At 38.9% G+C, this 24,973-nt stretch overlaps 1 protein-coding gene across 1 annotated transcript in view; it reads left to right on the top strand.

Moving 5' to 3' along the window:
• The window catches only part of LOC117331332 (sarcospan-like), a 40,194-nt gene that overhangs the window by 4,291 nt on the left and 10,930 nt on the right, over positions 1–24,973 (top strand). The gene's annotated exons all lie outside the window — the stretch shown is intronic.

Here is a 24,973-nt window from a genome sequence, read left to right as displayed (position 1 = left end):
AATATAATTTAATTAATGTGTCATTTGAAAAGATTCATTCTGCATTCAATCTAAACTTTGTTTCGTTTTTAACTGCATATCTGCATTTTGCATTTACCTTTACATTGACCAATCACATACTTCATCTTGACCAGTAGCGCCACCTGTCGCGTCATATCCGGAGCAAAAAGAAAATTATACGGCTATGTCAAAAAAAAACTAACATTCAAAATTCACGAGACATCGTATGCTCTGATTGTTAGTTTGACCTATATGTAGAACTGCGCCAGCTCTATATCTAGACAGGACAGTGGGAAAACGGTACGGTGTACATATAGTAAGGTAATAAACACGTAATTACTCTGTCAAGTCTACAATAAACTAGTGATAAAGATAAGGGGAGCAACAGGGCGTGAAACACCCGTACACGAAATACACAGTCCCTATAGCAACAGGGCGTGAAACACCCGTACACGGACTACACAGTCCCCATAGTAACAGAGCGTGAAACACCCGTACACGTACTACACAGTCCCCATAGTAACAGGGTATCAAACACCCGTACACGGACTACACAGTCCCCATAGTAACAGGACGTGAAACACCCGTACACGGACTACACAGTCCCCATAGTAACAGGACGTGAAACAGTCGTACACGGACTACACAGTCCCCATAGTAACAGGGCGTGAAACACCCGTACACGGACTACACAGTCCCCATAGTAACAGGACGTGAAACACCCGTACACGGACTACACAGTCCCCATAGTAACAGGGCGTGAAACACCCGTTCACGTACCATACAGTCCCCATAGTAACAGGACGTGAAACACCCGTACACGGACTACACAGTCCCCATAGTAACAGGACGTGAAACACCCGTACACGGACTACACAGTCCCCATAGTAACAGGACGTGAAACACCCGTACACGTACTACACAGTCCCCATAGTAACAGGACGTGAAACACCCGTACACGTACTACACAGTCCCCATAGTAACAGGACGTGAAACACCCGTACACGGACTACACAGTCCCCATAGTAACAGGGTGTCAAACACCCGTACACGGACTACACAGTCCCCATAGTAACAGGACGTGAAACACCCGTACACGGACTACACAGTCCCCATAGTAACAGGGCGTCAAACACCCGTACACGGACTACACAGTCCCCATAGTAACAGGACGTGAAACACCCGTACACGGACTACACAGTCCCCATAGTAACAGGACGTGAAACACCCGTACACGGACTACACAGTCCCCATAGTAACAGGGCGTGAAACACCCGTACACGGACTACACAGTCCCCATAGTAACAGGGCGTGAAACACTCGTAGGTAGTATGTAGGGACCGCGGTTGCCGAGTGGTTAAGGGTTTCCGACAATTTATCGCTAGCCCTCCATCTCTGGGTTGCGCGTTCGAAACCTACGTGGGGCAATTGCCAGGTACTGATCGTAGGCCGGTGGTTTTTCTCCTAGTACTCCTGCTTTCCTCCTCTTCCAAACCTGGCACGTCCTTAAATGACCCTGGCTGTTAATAGGACGTTAAACAAAATAAAACTTAACACCAAAACTAAAACCCGTATGTAAACTACACAGTTCCCATAGTTTCGGGGAGTGAAACACGAACACGTGGACCACTCAGTCTCCATAGCAACGGGGCATGGCTCAGCCATACGCGGGCCACTTTGTCTCCATAGTACGATGACTGAATGATATGTTATGAGCCTCGTATTGAAGGAGGTACCCAATGACATTCTTTTGAAGTCCTACTATTCTCTGACAATATAGGGCAGTGTATCCACGGACCAGTCTCATTTGGTTAGTTTATATCGACGAGATAACACTCTAAAGAAAACAAGACAAGCGGCTTTTGCAATATGGACAAAATCGGTGAAAGAGCAGTGATCTAACAGTTGCATGCAAAAGGTTTAACACCTAAGGATATCCATAATGATATGGTAGCAACACAGGGGAAAGATGTCCCCTTCATATGCTACGGTGGAAAGGTGGGCCGACAGAGCCTTGAGGATGAATCCACCCCCCCCCCCCCCCCCCCCCCCGTCCTGGAAGGCCTGTCAATGTTGAAACCCCAGAAATGGTAAATAAAGTTCATGATTTTTTTATGGCTGACAGACGAGTCACAGAAAGATATATAGCCAGTAGAGTTGGCATTTCATAGGAAAGAGTACATTCCATTTTGATCGATGATCTTGCAATGAGAAAGCTTTCGGCCCGATGGGTACCAAGACTTCTGACAGTTGATCAGAAGCAGAACCAGCGCACATCGCGTGCTAATCTTAAACTTTTTGAGGAAGATCCTGTCAACTTTCTTCAGAGATTTGTCACTATGGATGAAACATGGGTCCATCATTTTACCCCAGCGCCACGGAAAGCTCACTAAAGATGTGTTATTCCATCAGGACAATGCTCCTGTCCACAAGTCTGGCATTGCCATGACTGTCATTCACGATTGTGGCTTAAAACACCTATACGTGGACTCCATAGTACTGGGTAACAGGCTTGAGAGACAAGTACATGGACCACTCAGTCTCCATAGTAACGGGGCGAGATACACCAGTACATGGACCACTCAGTCTCCATAGTAACGGGGCGAGATACACCAGTACATGGACCACTCAGTCTCCATAGTAACGGGGCGAGATACACCAGTACATGGACCACTCAGTCTCCATAGTAACGGGGCGAGATACACCAGTACATGGACCACTCAGTCTCCATAGTAACGAGCGTAATGTACTAGTACCTGGGCCACTCAGTCTCCATAGTAACGGAGCGCTTGGACCACTCAGTCTCCATAGTAACGTTGATATACTCTTGCGCTTTTACCAGCATAGAACATATTGATCAAGGGTCGACCCATATTTTAATCATAAGACGGAGTGATTATGATATGTTCTAATTAAATAAATAATTATTGTATGTAGCATTTACGTTAAGTTCCAGTGATTCTAAAAAACGAACGATCTTATTTACATTCGAAATACGTTCTCCGTCAAAAACGATACTGTATTCCCGGAAGAAAGTCTGCCTTGGCTACCCATAGTTGTACGGAAGTAATGGAAACGATAGTCGCTGGTGGTTTGAAATATCACATATCACTGTATAGTGAACGACTCACCTGCTTCATCTGATTTACAAACATTGTGTAGGACTGGAACATAGCCAGCCGAGTAATTATCAGGTTGTGGATTAAATCTTCAGCTCCAAATAGATATAAATGGTACACGTATCTGTGTAATCACTACCCGTACGTGGCAGACTCCGCCAATGGTAATACACCATCACAAACATCATCGATACTTACTCTGGAATGCGTAGTCTAATTTAAAAGATTGTCTGCGCAAACGATAAATGATGATAAATTGAATTATACAGATTTTGAGCTTAATAGGCAACTGAACCGATATTTTGTATCATATATAGTTATCTTTATTTCGATCAAGGTAAATTAGATGTATAAAAAACTTGGCTGTTTATAAAAAATGTAAATGTTTTTAAAATGGTCTAATTTCAGGTATTTCTGAGGAAATTGTTGTCGATGTACTAGATAATTGAACTGAAGGTTTCCCCAGACATAACACACTCCGGTGTGTAACTAGTTATGGTTACTTCCCCTCTATTTCTCGTGTGATTTCCCTTTAACATTACTCCCCCTCTATTTCTCGTGTGATTTCCGCTGTCGTGAATCACGTAAATGGCGACGCAGAAAGACAAACGAAGTGAGCGAGTCGTACCCATGGATAACACTTTGTGAACCGTTTTGAGACAGGTATTTCACTGTGATACGACGTATTCCCGTCTAATTAGGTGTCACTAGCGGGGACAGAGGTAAAAAAAAAAATAGAAATATCTCTTACTGGGTACATCTGCGTAAGTCAGGATCAACATCGTCCATGACTAACCAGCATAAGTACGAATTGTGGTTTTGTTATTTATTCCAGAACGACAAAAACGTTCTATTATATAATTACGTAACTCACTAATAATGCTACATGTACCTATCAAATTGCACATTCCTTGAGCATGTACACCAGATGTAGATTAGCCGGAAGTGTGATGACGTAACACGTTCAAATAAAGTAATAAAGTTTTAGACCTTATTTCAGTATTTAACAATATTATTTAGTTAAACTGTTTGATTTAGATGACGTATCACCAAGGAAAACAATCGCGTTTTATCAGCACTTTTGCCTGTATCTTTGACGATGAAATTGCCATGGGTGAAAAAAGACATCGAGTTTGAAACCGGGTATATCTTTGTATACGAAGTACGGCAACACGTGCAGACAAATGACAAATCCTATGTATCTGTATCTTCAATTAAAGAGACGAGGGACAAAAATACTATTCCAAAGTGACCCTTGACCTTTCATTTGGGGCCAGTCTTAGGTTTTTTTTTGTCTGCTAAAGCAATAAACTGCTTCAAATACATATGGCGTTTTGTAAATAAGAATAGGGTAAGGTATTCAATAAGTTTATCCATATTTAAATAAAAGCAGACCTTGCTCAACCAACCGTGATCTTTTTGGTAATGATCCCAGTCTGAAGTTACTTACATTGCTGGCCGTCGACGCCATGTGGGATTTTGTTTCCTAAATATTTATGAGTGCGCGCTTTGTACAATACAAAGCTGCCTTTTATTTCTTAAAGTAATACATTGAAGTCTATACATAACATACAAACCTAAGCAGCACGTGCCTTGTTCAAGGCCACGGCGCCAACAGACGGCAGTAGTTATAATTAAAACCTCCGTGAAGTTGATTACTTATTCCTTATTCCTTATTCCATTACTTATTCGATTTCTCTTTACAAATTAACACTTTAAATGGTTCAAAACTAATTAATAAGCATTCACAATGCACATTCCACCATTCCATTCCTTATCCATACATTATTACTTGTTCAATACCCCCATTACTTATTCGATTTTCTCATTACTTATTCGATTTCTCTTTACAAATTAACACTTTAAATGATTCAAAACTAATCAATAAGCATTCACAATGCACATTCCACCATTCCATTCCTTATCCATACATTATTACTTGTTCAATACCCCCATTACTTATTCGATTTTCTCATTACTTATTCGATTTCTCTTTACTAATTAACACTTTAAATGGTTCAAAACTAATTAATAAGCATTCACAATGCACATTCCACCATTCCATTTCTTATCCATACATTATTACTTGTTCAATACCCCCATTACTTATTCGATTCTCTCATTACTTATTCGATTTTCTCATTACTTATTCGATTTCTCTTTACTAATTAACACTTTAAATGGTTCAACACTAATTAATAAGCATTCACAATGCACATTCCACCATTCCATTCCTTATCCATACATTATTACTTGTTCAATACCCCCATTACTTATTCGATTATCTCATTACTTATTCGATCTTCTCATTACTTATTCGATTTCTCTTTACTAATTAACACTTTAAATGGTTCAAAACTAATTAATAAGCATTCACAATGCACATTCCACCATTCCATTCCTTATCCATACATTATTACTTGTTCAATACCCCCATTACTTATTCGATTCTCTCATTACTTATTCGATTTTCTCTTTACTACTTAACACTTTAAATGGTTCAAAACTAATTAATAAGCATTCACAATGCACATTCCACCATTCCATTTCTTATCCATACATTATTACTTGTTCAATACCCCCATTACTTATTCGATTTTCTCATTACTTATTCGATTTCTCTTTACTAATTAACACTTTAAATGGTTCAAAACTAATTAATAAGCATTCACAATGCACATTCCATTATTCCATTCCTTATCCATACATTATTACTTGTTCAATACCCCCATTACTTATTCGATTATCTCATTACTTATTCGATTTTCTCATTACTTATTCGATTTCTCTTTACTAATTAACACTTTAAATGGTTCAAAACTAATTAATAAGCATTCACAATGCACATTCCACCATTCCATTCCTTATCCATACATTATTACTTGTTCAATACCCCCATTACTTATTCGATTCTCTCATTACTTATTCGATTTTCTCATTACTTATTCGATTTCTCTTTACTAATTAACACTTTAATTACTTTATGAGATATCTTATATATATTTGTTAATAAGATATCTTATATACTATATAAGATATATCATTAAAGATATAAGATATCTTATAAAGTATATAAGATATCTTATATATTATATAAGATATCTTATAAAGACAATTAAATGAGATGTCTTATATATTATATAAGATATCTTATAAACTTTAAATAAGATATCTCATAAACATATAAGATATCTTATATAATTTGGTAAAATACTGGATCAACATTGCTCCGCGAATAAATGACAACTTGGCTTGCCATACACGCATGTTGTTAAATCGAAATCCAAAGAAATAAGTATACGTCGGATCTACCGTGTCGTCACTTACAACCAAGTCTGTTTCCGCCAGAGGGCGCAACAAGTTGCACTATATTTGGAGCATAGCTATATTTGACGTGGGCTTTCCCTAAACTTAAAACTGACCATAAAGGACATTGGTTACATAGAGATAGTTATTGACCGCAAATGTTTTTGTCTGGATATATGTTTTATCGTTTCTGTCTGAATTATAAAAAAAAAAACATGCTTGACTAAATTGTCCCTTTAACATTTGGACCTTTTTACATTTTTTCGGTCTTGATACATACCTAACAGATTATCGTGAATCAGAAACTGAAAGAAAATGTATATTTATGAAAGTATACGGGGAATTCCCAAAAATAATAACTAGCTGCCGGACCAAGTTTCTCTGAAAATTAGTCCCACAATGCAACGGCGGGTTTTACAGTCCATACAAAATGACAGATTCTGCCAAAAAAAAAAAAGACTCAAAAGTGTGTGGAATTGGCAAAATCCGAGTAATTCCTTCAGAAAGAAATGATTCATTGGAACTAAATAAGAGAAGAAAAAGGAAGGAATAGACTCGAATTCCGAATTTTTCGGACGTCTATTGGATTGCTGGTTAGCTTTTGAACATTACGAACTTCATCCATCGAAGATTTTATAGATGTTTTGTTGTATGCATATTGCTATATTTTAAAATTAAGTATTTAAATGTAAACTATGTTTGCTTATTTTGTTCAGTTACCTGGGTATTACGCAAATATTCTGTTAATACGTTCATTTATGTTCAGCGCACGTTGTTATAGCCTCGTTCTCCTTGACAAATCACGCTATAAATATACATGCGGCGTGTTATTTTTATACGCTGATGTCATAAGGACTCCCCCGGTCAAGCGTCCAGGCCAGTGGTCAATTTAATGTTAGGAGAGCGTGAATGAGCATCTTGGATTGCCATTAATACACGTGTGCAACTAGAAGTTTAGGTTGTTCGGGAGTATATGGCTTTAAAATAGATTACATATATATTAGCTATAAAATAACTGTAAGATTAGAAGCTTCCCTATTTAATTCGCCCACTTATGAACTCGATCAATATACGCCTATGTAAAATGACTGGAAAGATGTTTGAAAAATAAAACTTCATTTCCCCAAATCTTATTTTGCAATATTAGCGAGATTGATACATATAATTACAAGAAAACTACAACCATTAAATGACTTGTTCGACCTACTGGCTTAATCAGACGTCCCTTTGAAACATTATTCCTTCAATAGTTAGGCTTAGTCCTACTGTAACCCTGAATAAAATTGTGACAGGGTGATAAATTTGATGAGGGGCAGCGACAGAGTAAGGGGAGAGAAACAGACTGGCATGTATACATGTGAGGGTGGGACAGAAGAGTGAGGGTGGGACAGAGGAGTGAGGGTGGGACAGAGGAGTGAGGATGGGACAGAGGAGTGAGGATGGGACAGAGGAGTGAGGGTGGGACAGAGGAGTGAGGATGGGACAGAGGAGTGAGGATGGGACAGAGGAGTGAGGATGGGACAGAGGAGTGAGGGTGGGACAGAGGAGTGAGGATGGGACAGAGGAGTGAGGGTGGGACAGAGGAGTGAGGGTGGGACAGAGGAGTGAGGATGGGACAGAAGAGTGAGGGTGGGACAGAGGAGTGAGGGTGGGACAGAGGAGTGAGGGTGGGACAGATGAGTGAGGATGGGACAGAGGAGTGAGGGTGGGACAGAGGAGTGAGGGTGGGACAGAGGAGTGAGGGTGGGACAGAGGAGTGAGGATGGGACAGAAGAGTGAGGGTGGGACAGAGGAGTGAGGGTGTGACAGAGGAGTGAGGGTGGGACAGAGGAGTGAGGGTGGGACAGAGGAGTGAGGGTGGGACAGAGGAGTGAGGGTGGGACAGAGGAGTGAGGGTGGGACAGAGGAGTGAGGATGGGACAGAGGAGTGAGGGTGGGACAGAGGAGTGAGGATGGGACAGAGGAGTGAGGATGGGATAGAGGAGTGAGGATGGGACAGTGAGGATGGGACAGAGGAGTGGGGACAGAGGAGTGAGAATGGGACAGAGGAGTGAGGCTGGGACAAAGGAGTGAGGGTGGGACAGAGGAGTGAGGGTGGGACAGAGGAGTGAGGATGGGACAGAGGAGTGAGGCTGGGACAAAGGAGTGAGGATGGGACAGCGTGTGAAAGTGACTTTTAAATGGAACTTATAAATATGTGAATAAACTGTAAACTGTAAATAGAAAACAACCCGATTATCGTTGTGTGATTAGCAAACCAGTGGCTCCGTCACAAAATATCCATGTGTTATAGGTTCCCCTGTGGTACAAAAGCTGTGCAGCATCTAAAAGATGCAGATCAGAAATAAAATAAAATTAAGATAAGCTATATTACCACTTGCGGATTATTTGGGGGGGGGGGGGGGGGTCATGGTTTTGCATATACCTGCTCTATTTTTTTTCCCGCGGGTAGTACCCCTGGACCCATCATGAAATATTAAGAAATACCGAGAATGAATGAAATGATGATGCTGCAACTGCAATGACAGGCCTTTGTACAGTGTTGTTATCTCCATATGATCCAAGTAAATGCTTTAAATATTGTAACGAACTCTTCATTGATTTAAAGACATTGCTTAGTTGACACAACGATAGTTGGAAAAAATATATATTTCACGTGATGCAATGTAGCGATATTACTATTATCCTTTGTTCTTCCAAAACAGGACAGTGCATATGTCTCAAATATACACTTCCCTGCTGACAAGTGAACAGACAGTTGGAGGAGAGGGAGAGCGAAATCGTATCCTATCACGTGTACCATTAAAATGCTTCAAAATCAAAATGTTGAGTAAAACTGTAACTGTAAACGTGTTTGATAAACCATGCATATTAGCTAAAATTATAAATTAAAATAGCCCACAGGGCCATGACATAAATTAAGACATAACTTATTTTCACTGACCTGCAGTTCGTCTGCCATAGTCTTCTTTAGGCCTAAATGTTTACTTCACAGTATGCGCGCGCGGCGACTGTTTATATTTCAGTTTTATCAGTATGATATTTTTTTACCTTTTCGAAATTGTAAAGATGGAGTGGTGTAGTGGTTACATCATTTCCTCGTGTGGACAAGGGTATCTGTTCGATACCAACCAAGGCAGGCGTTGTGGTGTTTTTTTTTGTTTGTTTTTTTATTACTTTCTATTTTTTAGCCTTAGTATTTATATATTAGCTATGTTAGTAGTGATATCTTATTGCTAACCTTTCCTTTCTTATATGGTACTTTATTTTAATAGTACTTTTTCTGTCTTTCATAGATAATTAAAATTCTGTTACACTTTTACCTTTAACATAATTCCAATGACGGTTATCTGCACTGAACTGATGGATATTTTTGTGGTTTTTAAATGTGATTTTTTGATGCAATTAAAGTGAGATTAATTTCATAAAACACCATTATATTATTGATACCCTTTTCCATCTCTTCATATATGGAATCTCATTTTAATTGCAACAAAATACCAAATTCAATAGCCATAAAAATTTCAATCGGTTCAGTGCAGTTAAATATGGTCAAGTAGTAATACCTACAGTACAAACAAGATAATTTTCTAATCGTTTGAGCAATCTGATCAAGCCACGGGTACGTGTTTATTAAAAATGATCACATATAGACATAGGATATGGAACAGTTACACAAGTACAGTAAATAAACAACGAACACAGTTGGTATGATTGTGTTAATGGTCCCTTGCCCATGGTCGATAATTAATCCGCCGAAGGCCTATTGTTATACATTAGGAAACATCTTAGTTGATCTAGAGATTGTATGAATAGTTAAATAAAAGGTATAAAAAAATAACGGCGAAAGTAAAAGCGATGTGGTGATAGCGCATGCTTTTTAGCAAATGTTTGTATATACATTAAATATTATTATTAAATATTTGAGCGGTAAATTAAACATCTTGTTTATGTATATACATATGTAATGTAATTTCATGTGTTTTTTTCTTTTGTTTTGTTTTGTTTTGTTTTTTCTGGTACAGCAAAGTTTAATAGATATTGAAAACCTAAACTAGCAGGTAATTCTCATGTCAACAATGTTCCAATATCATTAAGAAACACTAAAAATATGAATTACTAGTCCAAGAACACACAGATATTGCATTGTATACGGAACATATGGAAACAACATATGTCATTTAATGTCTATACCTAACCATACAAGGACTCAAGCGTTTATTGAAATGGTATTTTTGAAGACTATACAAAAAGATGCTATGACAATAATATACAAGACATAAATATTTTGATAACATAAGTAATGAGAGAAACGAATAAGTAATGAAAGAATTGAAGAAGTAGTAAGGTATGGATAAGGAATGAAATGGTCGACTGGATGATGGGAATGCTTAATAATTAGTTTTGAATCATTTAAGGTGTTAATTAGTAAAGAGAAATCGAATAAGTAATGAAGGAATCGAATAAGTAATGGGGGAATTGAAGAAGTAATATGGTATGGTAAGGAATGAAATGGTCAACTGGATGATGGGAATGCTTAATAAAAAGTTTTGAACCATTTAAAGTGTTAATTAGTAAAGAGAAATCGAATAAGTAATGAGATAATCGAATAAGTAATGGGGGTATTGAACAAGTAATAATGTATGGATAAGGAATGGAATAATGGAATGTGCATTGGGGATACTTATTAATTCGTTTTGAACCATTTAAAGTGTTAATTAGTAAAGAGAAATCGAAAAAGTAATGAGAAAATCGAATAAGTAATGAGAGAATCGAATAAGTAATGGGGGTATTGAACAAGTAATAATGTATGGATAAGGAATGGAATGGTGGAATGTGCATTGTGAATGCTTATTAATTAGTTTTGAATCATTTAAAGTGTTAATTAGTAAAGAGAAATCGAATAAGTAATGAAGGAATCGAATAAGTAATGCGGGAATTGAAGAAGAAATTAGGCATGGATAAGGAATGAAATGGTCGACTGGATGATGGGAATGCTTAATAATTAGTTTTGAACCATTTAAAGTGTTAATTAGTAAAGAGAAATCGAATAAGTAATGAAGGAATCGAATAAGTAATGGGGGAATTGAAGAAGAAATTAGGCATGGATAAGAAATGAAATGGTCGACTGGATGATGTGAATGCTTAATAATTAGTTTTGAACCATTTAAAGTGTTAATTAGTAAAGAGAAATCGAATAAGTAATGAGAAAATCGAATAAGTAATGAGAGAATCGAATAAGTAATGAGATAATCGAATAAGTAATTAAGGAATCGAATAAGTAATGAGTTAATCGAATAAGTAATGTAGGAATTGAAGAAGAAATTAGGTATGGATAAGGAATGAAATGGTCGACTGGATGATGGGAATGCTTAATAATTAGTTTTGAACCATTTAAAGTGTTAATTAGTAAAGAGAAATCGAATAAGTAATGAGAAAATAGAATAAGTAATGAGAGAATTGAAGAAGTAATATGGTATGGATAAGGAATGAAATGGTCGACTGGATGATGGGAATGCTTAATAAAAAGTTTTGAACCATTTAAAGTGTTAATTAGTAAAGAGAAATCGAATAAGTAATGAGATAATCGAATAAGTAATGGGGGTATTGAACAAGTAATAATGTATGGATAAGGAATGGAATAATGGAATGTGCATTGGGGATACTTATTAATTCATTTTGAACCATTTAAAGTGTTAATTAGTAAAGAGAAATCGAAAAAGTAATGAAGGAATCGAATAAGTAATGAGATAATCGAATAAGTAATGAAGGAATTGAAGAAGAAATTAGGTATGGATAAGAAATGAAATGGTCGACTGGATGATGTGAATGCTTAATAATTAGTTTTGAACCATTTAAAGTGTTAATTAGTAAAGAGAAATCGAATAAGTAATGAAGGAATCGAATAAGTAATGAGATAATCGAATAAGTAATGAAGGAATTGAAGAAGAAATTAGGTATGGATAAGGAATGAAATGGTCGACTGGATGATGGGAATGCTTAATAATTAGTTTTGAACCATTTAAAGTGTTAATTAGTAAAGAGAAATCGAATAAGTAATGAGAAAATCGAATAAGTAATGAGAGAATCGAATAAGTAATGAGATAATCGAATAAGTAATGGGGGTATTGAACAAGTAATAATGTATGGATAAGGAATGGAATAATGGAATGTGCATTGGGGATACTTATTAATTCGTTTTGAACCATTTAAAGTGTTAATTAGTAAAGAGAAATCGAAAAAGTAATGAAGGAATCGAATAAGTAATGAGATAATCGAATAAGTAATGAAGGAATTGAAGAAGAAATTAGGTATGGATAAGAAATGAAATGGTCGACTGGATGATGTGAATGCTTAATAATTAGTTTTGAACCATTTAAAGTGTTAATTAGTAAAGAGAAATCGAATAAGTAATGAAGGAATCGAATAAGTAATGAGATAATCGAATAAGTAATGAAGGAATTGAAGAAGAAATTAGGTATGGATAAGGAATGAAATGGTCGACTGGATGATGGGAATGCTTAATAATTAGTTTTGAACCATTTAAAGTGTTTAACTAGTAAAGAGAAATCGAATAAGTAATGAGAAAATCGAATAAGTAATGAGAGAATCGAATAAGTAATGAGATAATCGAATAAGTAATGGGGGTATTGAACAAGTAATAATGTATGGATAAGGAATGGAATGGTGGAATGTGCATTGGGAATGCTTAATAATTCGTTTTGAACCATTTAAAGTGTTAATTAGTAAAGAGAAATCGAAAAAGTAATGAGAAAATCGAATAAGTAATGAGAGAATCGAATAAGTAATGGGGGTATTGAACAAGTAATAATGTATGGATAAGGAATGGAATGGTGGAATGTGCATTGGGGATACTTATTAATTCGGTTTGAACCATTTAAAGTGTTAATTAGTAAAGAGAAATCGAATAAGTAATGAAGGAATCGAATAAGTAATGAGATAATCGAATAAGTAATGAAGGAATCGAATAAGTAATGAGATAATCGAATAAGTAATGGGGGTATTGAACAAGTAATAATGTATGGATAAGGAATGGAATGGTGTAATGTGCATTGGGGATACTTATTAATTCGTTTTGAACCATTTAAAGTGTTAATTAGTAAAGAGAAATCGAATAAGTAATGAAGGAATCGAATAAGTAATGAGATAATCGAATAAGTAATGAAGGAATTGAAGAAGAAATTAGGTATGGATAAGGAATGAAATGGTCGACTGGATGCTGGGAATGCTTAACAATTAGTTTTGAACCATTTAAAGTGTTAATTAGTAAAGAGAAATCGAATAAGTAATGAAGGAATCGAATAAGTAATGGGGGAATTGAAGAAGAAATTAGGCATGGATAAGGAATGAAATGGTCGACTGGATGATGGGAATGCTTAATAATTATTTTTGAACCATTTAAAGTGTTAATTAGTAAAGAGAAATCGAATAAGTAATGAAGGAATCGAATAAGTAATGAGATAATCGAATAAGTAATGAAGGAATTTAATCAATGATATGGTATGGATAAGGAATGAAATGGTCGACTGGATGATGGGAATGCTTAATAATTAGTTTTGAACCATTTAAAGTATTAGTAAAGAGTAAACGAATAAGTAATGGAATAAGGAATAAGGAATAAGTAATCAACTTCACGGAGGTATAATTAAAATTGAATAATGAAGTGGGGAGTTGATTAGTGGTTAACACACTATAGATGACAGATAAAATTTACACGTAGCTGTGAGTTTGTTTTGACGTAAACAATAGACAATACGTTAAGTTCTAGTATCATTTCTCACCATTTACGGTCCTATCAAGACAATAGGCGATTGGCTAAGTTCTAGTATTACTTCTCACATTTACGTCCTACCTGGACAATAGACGATTGGCTGAGTTCTAGTATCACTTCTCACCTTTTTAAAATTGTCTATTCACTTACAGATTGACCTTCACCTCACGTTTACTTGTCTTTACACTTACAGAATGACCTTCACCTCACGTTTACTTGTCCTTACACTTACAGAGTGACCTTCACCTCACGTTTACTTGTCTTTGCACTTACAGAGTGACCTTCACCTCACGTTTACTTGTCCTCACACTTACAGAGTGACATTCACCTCACGTTTACTTGTCTTTACACTTACAGAGTAAGTGATTTTCATCTTACTTTAAATGTCCTTGAACTTGCCACACGGACTTCTATCGAATGATTAATAGTGACATGATATTTGATAAAGGATATGTATTCACTGCACATAATTATTAAGAACATAGTTCTTAGACAAAAACGAATTAAACAAGAGAGGGCGGCTACGTTTTTTACACGGTGTGTGTTCCTGATAAGGTATCACCTCCCCAACAGACCCACTCGTCCCACACCCAGACTTTGTCCAAACTGTTTCTCTTTCTTGTCGAGTTAATGGTGATGCATACAGTTGTACTGAAGAGAAACAGATATTGTTAGTAGAAATAGAAATGGATGTCACGATTATGGGAACAGTAAGTCAGTCAGTATCGTATCAATGTTTCCCAGCGTGATAGCCAAACGGTAATTAGCATCAACAGCTTATAAAGGAACAACTACGGGGAAAAAACTACATCAAATCGTCCCATTACAATGTTAATATGGGTTCTGATCAAACTAGCTATATACCGCTCACTAATGTCGGTAATTGGCCGTTAGATATGTCCGGCCATGGCTGCTGAGTACTTTGATGTAATGGCGTTCACTTGTAATGGCGGTAATTACTTGTGATATCTAACGAGAGTTTGATACTAACTCCCGTGTGTAACACTACATTTCATGTCGGAAAGATACTGTAAGTTACGACGCGTTCCGAAATGCGGACTTGAATAACATCTGTCATTAAATACAAGATGTTCATTTCAACATCAATTCCACTTAATGTGGGAATCATGGGGATGCTGATTTAATGTTAAACTAATGACAGAAAATATAACAGGCTAGAGTTACAAAGGTACACAATTATCACATAGGATGCGATCTTAAAATGGAGTCTGTTTCATCGTGGTGTTCTAATTGAAATGATAGCTACCCTAATAGTTTGGTGGACATATTGTAGTGTTCTGATTGTAATGTTAGTTACCCTATAGTTTGGTAGACATATTGTAGTGTATTGTAATATTGGTTACCCTATAGTTTGGTGGACATATTGTAGTGTATTGTAATGTTGGTTACCCTATAGTTTGGTGGACATATTGTAGTGTATTGTAATGTTGGTTACCCTATAGTTTGGTGGACATATTGTAGTGTATTGTAATGGTGGTTACCCTATAGTTTGGTGGACATATTGTAGTGTATTGTAATGTTGGTTACTCTATAGTTTGGTGGACATATTGTAGTGTATTGTAATGTTGGTTACCCTATAGTTTGGTGGACATATTGTAGTGTTCTGATTGTAATGTTGGTTACCCTATAGTTTGGTGGACATATTGTAGTGTTCTGATTGTAATGTTGGTTACCTTTATAGTTTGGTGGACATATTGTAGTGTATTGTAATGTTGGTTACCCTATAGTTTGGTGGACATATCGTAGTGCATTGTAATGTTGGTTACCCTATAGTTTGGTGGACATATTGTAGTGTATTGTAATGTTGGTTACCCTATAGTTTGGTGGACATATTGTAGTGTATTGTAATGTTGGTTACCCTATAGTTTGGTGGACATATTGTAGTGTATTGTTATGTTGATTACCCTATAGTTTGGTGGACATATTGTAGTGTATTGTAATGGTGGTTACCCTATAGTTTGGTGGACATATTGTAGTGTCCCGATTGTAATGTTGGTTACCCTATAGTTTGGTGGACATATTGTAGTGTATTGTAATGTTGGTTACCCTATAGTTTGGTGGACATATTGTAGTGTTCTGATTGTAATGTTGGTTACCCTATAGTTTGTTGGACATGTTGTAGTGTTCTGATTGTAATGTTGGTTACCCTATAGTTTGGTGGACATATTGTAGTGTATTGTAATGTTGGTTACCCTATAGTTTGGTGGCCATATTGTAGTGTTCTGATTGTAATGTTGGTTACCAAGGGATTCACTGGAATACCTCTCGCTATCATTACGTCACAGGGACTCACTGGAATATCTCTCGCCATCATTACGTCACAGAGACTCACTGGAATACCTCTCGCTATCATTACGTCACAGGGACTCACTGGAATACCTCTCGCTATCATTACGTCACATGGACTCACTGGAATACCTCTCGCTATCATTACGTCACATGGACTCACTGGAATACCTCTCGCTATCATTACGTCACAGGGATTCACTGGAATACCTCTCGCTATCATTACGTCACAGGGACTCACTGGAATACCTCTCGCTATCATTACGTCACAGGGACTCACTGGAATACCTCTCGCTATCATTACGTCACAGGGACTCACTGGAATACCTCTCGCTACCATTACGTCACAGGGACTCACTGGAATATCTCTCGCCATCATTACGTCACAGAGACTCACTGGAATACCTCTCGCTATCATTACGTCACAGGGACTCACTGGAATACCTCTCGCTATCATTACGTCACATGGACTCACTGGAATACCTCTCGCTATCATTACGTCACAGGGACTCACTGGAATACCTCTCGCTATCATTACGTCACAGGGACTCACTGGAATACCTCTCGCTATCATTACGTCACAGGGACTCACTGGAATACCTCTCGCCATCATTACGTCACAGGGACTCACTGGAATACCTCTCGCCATCATTACGTCACAGGGACTCACTGGAATATCTCTCGCTATCATTACGTCACAGGGACTCACTGGAATACCTCTCGCTATCATTACGTCACAGAGACTCACTGGAATACCTCTCGCCATCATTACGTCACAGGGACTCACTGGAATATCTCTCGCTATCATTACGTCACAGGGACTCACTGGAATACCTCTCGCTACCATTACGTCACAGGGACTCACTGGAATACCTCTCGCCATCATTACGTCACAGGGATTCACTGGAATATCTCTCGCTATCATTACGTCACAGGGATTCACTGGAATACCTCTCGCTACCATTACGTCACAGGGACTCACTGGAATACCTCTCGCCATCATTACGTCACAGGGATTCACTGGAATACCTCTCGCTATCATTACGTCACAGGGACTCACTGGAATACCTCTCGCTATCATTACGTCACAGGGATTCACTGGAATATCTCTCGCTATCATTACGTCACAGGGACTCATTGGAATACCTCTCGCTACCATTACGTCACAGGGACTCACTGGAATACCTCTCGCCATCATTACGTCACAGGGACTCACTGGAATACCTCTCGCTATCATTACGTCACGGGGTCTCATTTGAATACCTCTAGCCATCATTACGTCACAGGGATTCACTGGAATACCTCTCGCTATCATTATCTACCTCTGGCTTTGATGATACTATACGATTGATCTAGGTCGTGTGTTTCTTACAATAATTACTTTGTACCGGTAGTTTTTGACAGTATTTCCAGTGTGCCATCATTATTGTCTGAAGTTGAATGCCTCACAAGAAGGTACTGCGGAAGGTTACATTCTTTCCTGGGAAGGTTAAAGTTTGACATGTATCATCAGCGTGATTGATGTTCTCATGAATTATTAAATATGACCCCATGAACACCATTGTCAGTTCGGGAGTCACGTGGTACACTCATCCTCAGTTATGACAGTCCATATAAATCGTTCGTAAAGACCTTTATGTGTACATGTTATGAATAACTGAATGTCAGCAATTGATCATTGGTACCTAGAAAGTAATACGTATACCAATAACATGACAGATAAATATTATTGGCGCGTTTGGATAAGTGACACTGTTAGTAAACCTCCAACGATTCATGGGGTGGGGTGATACTGGGCTGGGGTGTGGGGTGTTACTGGGGTGGGGTGATACTGGGGTGGGGGTGTTAGTGGGTCGGGGTGTTACTGGGGTGGAGTGTTACTGGGGTGTTGTGTTACTGGGGTGTTGGTGTGGTGTTGGTGTGGTGTTGTGTTACTGGGGTGTTGTGTTACTGGGGTGTTGTGTTACTGGGGTGTTGTGTTACTGGGGTGGAGTGTTACTGGGGTGGGGTGTTACTGGGGTGTTGTGTAACTGGGGTGTTGTGTTACTGGGGTGGACTGTTACTGGGGTGGGGTGTTACTGGGGTGGTGTGTTACTGGGGTGGAGTGTTGGTGTGGTGGGGTGTTACTGGGGTGGAGTGTTGGTGTGGTGGGGTGTTACTGGGGTGGAGTGTTGGTGTGGTGGGATGTTGGTGTGGTAGGTTGTAATAGGGGTGGGGTATTGGTGGGGTGGGGCATTACTGGGTTGAGTGTTGGTGTGGTGGGGTGTTGGTGGGGTGTTGGTGGGGTGGGTTGTAACTGGGTTTGGGTGTTGGTGTTTTGGTTTGTTTTTTGTTTTTTTTTGTTGGTTTTGTTTTTTTGTTGGGGGGTTATGGTTTGTTACTGGTGGGGTTTTCTGGGGTGGTGTGTTGTTGTGGTGGGTTATTACTGGGGTGGTGTGTTGTGTGTGTGGGTTTTACTTGTGGATGGGGTGTTATTCTGGTGTGTGTTGTGTGTGGTGGGGTGTTACTGGTTTGTGTGTTTGTTTTGTTGTGTGGTTGTTCTTGGGTGTTGTGTTGTGTTGTGTGGGGTTGTTACTTGGGTGTTTTTTTTATGTTTTTTTTTTTTTTGTTTGTTTTGAGTGTTTGTTTTGTGTGTTGGTTGTTACTTGGGTGGTTGTTTTTTGTTTTGGGGTGTTTTTTACTGGGTTTGTTGTGGGTGTTCGTTGGTTTTTTTTTTGGGGTGGTTTTGTTTTTGTGGTGGGGGTTACTTTTTTTTTTGTGTGGTGTTTTTGTGTTTTTTTTTTTTACTGTTTTTTGTGTTTTTGGTTTTTTGTGGGTCGTTTGTTTTTTGGTTTTGTTGTTCCTGGGGTTGTTTTTTTTGTTCCTGGGTGGTTTGTTTTTTTGTGGTTTATTATTTTGTTTTGGGTGAGTTTTTGGTGTTGTGTGGTTTTTTTTGGGGGGGTTTATGGATTGTGTGTGTTGTTTGTTGGTTCTTACTGGGGTGGGTGTTTGTGGTTGGGTGTTACTTGGTGTGGGTTGTTTACTTTGGAGTTTTGGTTTTTGGTTTATGTGGGGTTTGGTTGTTTGTGTTACTGGGGTGGAGTGTTGGTGTGGTGGGGTGTTTTTCTGGTGGGTTGGTGTTGTGGGGTGTTACTGGGGTGGTGTGTTGTTGTGGTGGGTTATTACTGGGGTGGGGTGTTACTGGGGTGGGGTGTTTACTGGGGAGTGGGTCTGGGTTTACTGGGGTGGGTGTTTGGTGGTGTGTTGTGTGGGTGGGTTTGTTAGTGGGTGGGTGTTTGGTGTGGTTTTGGGTTGTTACTGGGGTGGGGTGGTGTGGTGGGTTATTACTGGGGTGGGGTGTTGGTGTTGTGGGGTTGGGGTTTACTGGGTGGGTGTGTGTGGTTGTGTGGTGTGGGGTTTACTGGGTGGAGTGTTCTGTGTTTGGTTGTTTTACTGGGGTGGGTTTGGTTGGGGGTGTTTTATTACTGGGTGGTGTGTCCTGGATGGTGTGTTGTTGTGGTGGGTTATTACTGGGGTGGGTGTGGTACTGGGGTGTGGTTTACGGTGGTTGTTGTGGTGTTGGGTGGGTGTGGTGTGGTGGTGTTACTGGGTGGTGTTTGGGGTGGGGGTTGGGTGGCGGGTGGTGGTGTTACTGGTGGTGGTGCTGGGGTTGGTTTGGTGGGGTGTTACTGGGGTGGAGTGTTGGTGTGGTGGGGTGTTGGTGGGGTGGAGTGTTGGTGTGGTGGGGTGTTGGTGTGGTGGGGTGTTACTGGGGTGGGGTGTTGGTGGGGTGGTGTGTTACTGGGGTGGGGTGTTTGTTTTTGTTGTTGGGGTGTTGGTTGTGGTGGGTTGGTGTGTGTGGTTGTGGTGTTTGTGGGTGGGGTTTTTGTGAGGTTGGTGTGTTTACTGGGTGGTTGTTTTGGTGTGGTGGGGTGTTACTGGGGTGGAATGTTGGTGGGGTAGGGAGACATTGGGGAAGAAATTGATAATTAGAACAGGTTGATTCCCTCATTATTCCAAATATGTTTTCAAATCAGAGCAGCCATTCAAGTTCAAAGAACTGGTAAGACCCCAGGACGAGATGGTCTTAAATACTAATCACTTTGGAAGATCGTCGTGATGAGTTGACCTTAGACATCGACCACCAACCAAGAGAGTCATGGCGAGTTGACCTTTGACATCAACCACCAACCAAGACAGTCATGGCGAGTTTATCTTAAAAGGAACCACAGTTTCCATGTGGTGGCATTCAATATATTATTTGAAAAGCATAAGAATATGTATCGAGATGGTCATCTAATATTTTTTCGGCATTGCCATATAATATTCTTTTGGGCCCGGATATGATGCGACAGGTGGCGTTACTGGTCAAGATGTAGTATGTGATTGATCAATGCCAGTAGCGGTAAATGCAAAATGCAGATATACAGTTAAAACGAAACAAACTTTAAGAATGCAAGCTGAAAAAGTGGATGTATCTTTTCAAATGACACATTAATAAATTTATATTCCTGATTCAAATACAGTCTTATTATCACCAAAAATGATTCAAACTGATGTAATTTTGTTATCCGTGCTGAAACGCATTAGTTCGTTGATTTATTTCACCAGGAATTTTACATTATAACTTGCGGCATTAAAACTATGCCGTTTATCTTTTTAAAAGATATTTCTTGTTATGGCTACTCTGGGATAGAAGCAGCTGTTCTCGTCCCGTCCACTACAAGACAGATTGACATAGCGGCCATTTGTTATCAACAGTGTGATGACTTTGGAACAAAAGTATATACAACACATACCAACACCTTACAGAGAGGTCTGACAGTGATGTTACAGAGAGGTCTGACAGTGATGTTACAGAGAGGTATGACAGTGATGTTACAGAGAGGTCTGACAGTGATGTTACAGAGAGGTCTGACGGTGATGTTACAGAGAGGTCTGACAGTGATGTTACAGAGAGGTCTGACAGTGATGTTACAGACACATACCAACACCTTACAGAGAGGTCTGACAGTGATGTTACAGAGAGGTCTGACAGTGATGTTACAGAGAGGTCTGACAGTGATGTTACAGAGAGGTCTGACAGTGATGTTACAGAGAGGTCTGACAGTGATGTTACAGACACATACCAACACCTTACAGAGAGGTCTGACAGTGGTGTCACAGAGATGTCTGACAGTGATTTTACAGACAGATACTAACATCTTGGTCCCTAGTTATACATACTGCATTTTGGAACCGATCGGAAAACAACATGGCCGAAAGGCGGACATCTTGGATTTTGACATTTGATGTTTGTTCTCACTATTTTCAGAAAGTACTAAAGGGATCTTTCTCAAATTTCGTATGTAAATTCCCCTTGGTCCCTTGTTATACATATTGCAGTTTGGGACCGATCGTAAAACAGCATGGGCGACAGGCGGACAACTTGGATTTTGACAATTGAAGTTTGTCATTAGGGTGCCCTGATTGGGATTATATAGCAGGGCGGTCCACTGATATCCTGGTGTCCGGTTAGTGCTAAAAGTAAAAGGCACAAATAGAGGGGAAACTTCTATCTCATTTATTAAGTTCAGATAAATACATGTTATGGTGATAACGATATGTATTTCACAGGAAACATAGTCTTCAATAGTAAAACACAATAATGGACATTTGTAAACATCGTTTATCGTTAAAAGAATAAACATGTTTACATACGAAATTATAAATCGCTTATAATGATGAATAATTACATTATCTTTTGAATTATAGAAAGCTAATATTTGTTCCTACATTAATCTTCATTGGTTATACTTATCCTTCATTATAAAAAAAGTTACGATCACTTAAGTTCACTTAACAAGAAAATGTGATTCATTGCAAAACAATAAAAAGTCTTACCTAAAAAGGGGCCGCGGTGGCCGAGTGGTTAAGGTGTACCGACACTTTAACACTAGCCCTCCACCACTGGGTTGCGAGTTCGAAACCTACGTAGGGCAGTTGCCAGGTACTGACCGTAGGCCGGTGGTTTTTCTCCGGGTACTCCGGCTTTCCGCCACCTCCAAACCTGGCACGTCCTTAAATGACCCTGGCTGTTAATAGGACGTAAAACAAAACAAAAAACAAAAACAAAAAAAAAACTTACCTAAAAGTAAAAGGTACAAGTCGAGTGGAAGCTTCTATCTAAAGCTCGCTAGATTTTCCAATATGATTTACTGGAAACGTGTCGGTCAGTTCATCAACCTGTTCCGTGGGTCAGGACGTCCCATATACTATACAGGAATCCTTCTCAGATTTCACTTGTATGTTCTCCTTGGTCTGTTGTTGTGAATATTGCATTTTGGGACCGATCGGAAAACAACATGGCCTACAGGCGGCCATCTTGGATTTTGATAATTGAAGTTTGTTATCGCTATTTCTCAGAAAGTAATATATCTCTAAACAACTTGTTGACCATGCACCAGATTTTCATTTATCTGTTAACACTGTGTCGACCATACCCCAGATTTTTATTTAGAAAAAGGCGTTACAATACGTAGACAGGTGGCCAAGATAAGACCGATGATAAAGTTCATTTAAAACCCCAAACCTGTCGGAAATCTTTGGAACATTGTCGTTTTAATTTCCCGTTGGCTCAAGATTAGCTGCAAAAAAGGTCATCATTACTCGCACCATCTGTTTCATCAACTGTTCAAGCGTTTAATCTGTTTCAATTAGTAATTTATCTTATAGCTAAAATACAATTATTCTAAAATGTGGTTTCTATCGAAGTTGGTTTTAAGGTTCGCGAAAGTAGCTCGCCTCTTTACATACAATAAATCATGTGTGCTTCAGAAATCTACAAATTCTTCAGTTTTTTTTTTTCCCTGAATTTATCTAACATGCAGTCAAAGGTTATACTGTGTACGATAACACGTGCGTTAGATGCGCGTGAGTGTGGGTGTGGTGGTAAGAAAACCCTAATACCGTTGTACCCGTCCCGTATCACAGATAGAGGACGTGGAGGGCCATGTTTGTGATACCAGTGCACCGATAGCCAACAGTCAATGTTTGGAAGGATGGACATAGTTCGTCGCCGACAAGTCACATGACATTCGAGTTGGACAGTATTCGATATGTCTGTTCGTCAGTTTAATGACGACTCGTGCAGTCGTTACAATACGCACTGTAACACGGAAATAACACCGTTTAGACCAATTTCAAAACAGCATGTATTGAGTAGCTATTTGTACCAACGAGTCATACAAGTGAGAAACAGCATGTATTGGGTAGCTATTTAACAGCATGTATTGGGTAGCTATTTAACAGCATGTATTGGGTAGCTATTTAACAGCATGTATTGGGTGGCTATTTAACAGCATGTATTGGGTAGCTATTTAACAGCATGTATTGCGTAGCTATTTAACAGCATGTATTGAGTAGCTATTTGTATTGAATTCGCTTGTAACACCGAAAGTTGCATCAGAGTCAATGAGTTCTACATACTTTCTTCGGGATCCAATGAATTAGATTAGTAAAGATAAAAACAGAAGCTGTCAATTGTTATTTTTAATCGTAATCTGTAAGTCTCCATCACAGTAAAGTCGGTATATAAGGCGTGCCTCAATGTCACAGCAAGATACAATATATATACCGTACGTATACTGTCCTTGAGTCTTCGTGCCATATCGTTAGTACAGTTTTAAGTGTTGAAACCTATTTTGTTTATTGTTTTGTTCCACGTGTATCCTATGTATTAACGTGATGTCTGTTTGACCTCTCACACCTATCTTCTCTATCTCACTGCCCCCCAATCTGACGGAGCCTATCTCCTCCACACGGCCCGCCATCACTCACAGGACCAGAGCGAGTGGGTTACACGTCGACTTTAATGAAGTTTGAAGATAAAACACACGGATTAACTAGGAATTACGATTCATTGAAATAATTCACGAATCTTCTTAAGAGTTTAGTACCAAATATATGATATCTTAGTTAGCATCAGTTTCCGAAAGAGGAAGTGTGAATTAGGTAGGGTAGATAACACAATATAGACTAAAGGTATGTAGGGGGCGCACAATTACACGTTAATCGAGCCTAGGGGATGTAACACGGGTACTGAGGATATAATATACGACTGTTAACTACTCTGCATTCATATATACTAGTAAATCCTTAGAATGTATACTACTACCAGTAGAGAAGGTATCAATGACACAGCCCTTTATCGTACTGTAGTGACCAGGGTATCATTGATGAGGTACATGGTAACATATTACCCTTCACACACAGGAACTTGGCACCATCCAACCCATGGTTCATATATCATATGTACGGATCGTTGGTTTGGAAGTTGTGTCACGACCCTGTGTTTTACCAGGACGGCTGGGATTCGATTTGTGGAGTAGTGCGCCTCCCAGCCAACAAGACTTAAAGCTATGGCAAGCCAACTTTAACATTTATTCAAGGAGCAATGTCGATCTTGTATTTCAGAAAAAATATATGAGAT

The sequence above is a fragment of the Pecten maximus genome, chromosome 7 (genome assembly GCF_902652985.1).
Source record: "Pecten maximus chromosome 7, xPecMax1.1, whole genome shotgun sequence".
Classification (NCBI taxonomy): domain Eukaryota; kingdom Metazoa; phylum Mollusca; class Bivalvia; order Pectinida; family Pectinidae; genus Pecten; species Pecten maximus.
This window is presented reverse-complemented; position numbering and strand designations above follow the sequence as displayed.